Here is a 3,601-nt window from a genome sequence, read left to right on the forward strand (position 1 = left end):
TATCTTGTAGTAACGCCGTGCGCATGCGTAGTCTCACGCATGCGTAGAATTAAACAAGCAAGCGTTCCCGCTCAATTCATTCTCTTTCTTGCTGGCCAGCAATAGAGCATGGACGTGTCAAGAGTGTCTCCCAACATTCGAACTCTGGAGACAGTCTCTTTACGTGTTAAGCTGTCTCTCTACATCTTTCGGACTTACACTCGACAGCTCGCTCACATCCACATAACAACGTCCCAACAACAGAAGCTGTAACAACAAGAACTAAAGATGTATATATTTACCACCTGAATAAAGTGTTGTTTAAGTTGATAGTCTGGAGTTCAGCGTTCCGTTATATATTCTTAATTTTATATAGGAAGGTCAGATATACATCTAATGAAGTATAACCAACTTTCCTATAATCTCATCAATTTAACCCCTCATGATACCAGCTTGCGTGAGACTACGTTCTGTGATACGTACTTCCTGCTCTAAATCAAAATTTTCTATTACAATTTCATGCTAATTTATGTCCCAAACACTAGCTTAATAATGACAAAGTTATTTTACTAAATACTGCTTTATTTTCAAAATTAACTGCAACAAAGGCAGTATATACCGAGAAAAATATGGTGACAAAAGTCAGAGATAAAAAGCAATTTTGAGAAGTATTGTCGCCATTGGAAGAAATTAAATAGTTTTAGAATCGTGACATGTCTTTTAAAATATTTTTCCTATCTTAGGCGCAGGCGTGGTTGTGTGTTAAAAACGCTTGTTTCCCAACCATATGGTTCCGGATTCAGTAAAAACTCAATTAAAATCAATTTATATATATATGTAACGGTTGTAAGATGAACGAAGAACAGTGATCGAAGGTGTAAAGAAATATTTATTTACCGTTACTTTAATAAATGCCATACCACGACGGGTAGGTTAGTATAATAGTATAACACTACTGTTCGTAAAGCATGCAAGGTAAAGAAAGTTAATTTCGGCCTGTATATGTGTGTACACGATCTTGTAGCAGTATATAGACAGAGATATGGTAATGTTACAGAGAAAAGAAAGTGAGCTAGTGAAAGTTATAGGGTGTGAGACGTTGTCTCACACCTGCTGGGAGTAAACTTCATTTCTCCCTCTGGCCAAGGTTCTAGCTGGTCAGCCAAACTTCGTTCTCATTGAGTCGTCACCGACTGGTGACTGAACTGGTTGAGTCGTCACCGACTGGTGACTAAACTAAATTTTGCTTGGGGTTTCCTTGCTTTTATAACTATCCAGAAGGATAGATATATTATTGAGAACAATAGATTTAGTTGGTGGTCTTGTTATCTCTATTCTAGCTATTGGTGCTGTAGGAGAGGTTAGAAAGGGTCAAGTGGGGAAGACATTGTTTCGGCCTAGCTAAAGGCATCTGGAAAATATTAAACTGCTGTCAGAGAAAAACTATTGTTCCACCGTGGGAAAAGTTCTGTTGCAGTGTTGATTTAAATTTGGCTATGGTGGATCGAATCCACTTCATGCATGCAAGATCCACTACATATATATATGTGTGTGTGTGAGTGTGTGTGTGTGTGTGTGTGTCTGTGTCTGTGCTTGTCTTCTACCACCGCTTGTCAACCGGTATTAGTGTGTTTACATCTCTATAAATTAGTTCGGCAAAAGAGATCAATAAACTAAGTACCACGCTTTAAAAAAAGTACTGTGATCGATTCACCTCACTAAAAATTCTTCAAGGCAGTGCCCCAGCATGGCTGCAGTCTAATGGCTAAAACAAATAAAAGATAAAAGATACGAAATATCTATCAGCGTGATATTATACTAGCAGTTACGGATATATTTATATCCTATTTACTGATATACATTAACTTCCTTCAAGAATTAAAATCAAGGGTTGATCTTGATTGCAGTGAGGTTACCTTTTAACTCCAAGTAGTTTGATAATTTCTATTAAAAATAAAACATCAACTCGAATCAGATGTGTTTCTGGTAACAGCCATTCGCTTTCAAGTTCGGTGAAAAGGAGTTTACCTGTTTTGTATCAGTAACAACGTAAATAAATATTTTGCTTTAATCTTCTCCACATATTTTTTTACGCTATTAAGATAGTTCTCTTTCCAAAATATTTTTCCGTTTGAAAGAAACTGAGAAAACAAATACCGTTAATATACACAGCTTGGTTTAGAAATTTTGCTTCTATAAAATAATGACCTTGGACGTGTAGCATAGACTCGGGGTGAAATTCTTCTCTCCCATTCATTGTATATACGTGCATTCGAACGTAGCAGGGAACAGCTAGCCTTTGGCCGCTATTTGGATCTCGTTGTGTCCACTACTCTGATTGGTTGGTATTGGCGTAATTTGTCTCTTATTCTGTTACACCAACTTGCAGTGTATGACCAGTTGGAGGCCCTAAATAGGATCACGTGGGACAGTCTGTTTACCACCCTGTTTGAACCTACAACTCCTTACAAAAACCTAGCTTTTCCTCGTTCCAGTCTTTGGTTCCAGACCTTTTAAGGTTTAGCCACTGACCACAAAGACACAATCGCGTAAGAATGATTAAGAGAACAATTACTGATATGCTAACATGTCTGTTTGTGTGCGTCATGTATACAGAATAATAGACAGGCCGTCATGAGAACAAAATGTATGTGTGCGTGTAGGCATAGATGCATGCGCGTGTTAAGAACATATAAGGATAGCGATGAAGGAGACAGTGAATGAGTCTATAGCCACCGAAGTGAGAAGTAAGTTCATAGACACAAGAAAGACCAGTTCATTGTCAATAGTACACGGTAGTTGGAATACTGTATCAAGAAATGGCGGCCATGATGCTGAGCTGGTTACAGGTACATGTACGTGAAGTCGTGGCTGTGATGCTGCTGCCTGGATCACTTGTACAAGAGTTCATGTAGGTCGTTAACTCGTTGTTGATCTGTGGTGAAATAATTCACGAACAGTGAACTGTTGGAACCTGGGTGAATTGCTTGCTGAGCTGTGTACATAGAGAGATGATGTTGACGATGTTAAGAACATGATGGTGGCGACGAGGAAGGAGGTTGCCGTAATGCTGTTGGACGAAGTTGGTAAGTCTCAACGTGGCTGCTGTGATGGTGGTGTCATCTGACATTGTTGCTGGAATTGGCTGTCTTTGTGGTCAGTAACTAAACCTTAAAAGGTCTGGAACCAGGAAAAGCTGAGTTTTTATAAGTAGCTGTAGTTCAAATGGGGTGGTAAATAGACTGTCCCACGTAATCCTATTTAGGGCCTCCAACTGGTTATAAACGGCAAGTTGGTGTAACAGAGGAAGAGACAAATTGTGCCAATACCAACCAATCAGAGTAGTGTACACAACAGGATCCAAATAGAGGTCAAAGGCTAGCTGTTTCCTGCTACGTTCGAATGCACGTATATATAATGAATGGGAGAGAGGAATTTCATCCAAGTTTACGCTTTGCAACTGTGTGGATCATAGTTCAATTGCACAACGCAGTATCTAGGACATGTGACTTTACTACAGCATCAGTCCCATATATGGTTGACAGATGTGCAGAAAACTATCGTGTGTGTGTGTATGCATGCATGTTTACATATGAAAAACATTGCTTGTAAAAAGAATGGA

The sequence above is a fragment of the Octopus bimaculoides genome, chromosome 3 (genome assembly GCF_001194135.2).
Source record: "Octopus bimaculoides isolate UCB-OBI-ISO-001 chromosome 3, ASM119413v2, whole genome shotgun sequence".
Classification (NCBI taxonomy): domain Eukaryota; kingdom Metazoa; phylum Mollusca; class Cephalopoda; order Octopoda; family Octopodidae; genus Octopus; species Octopus bimaculoides.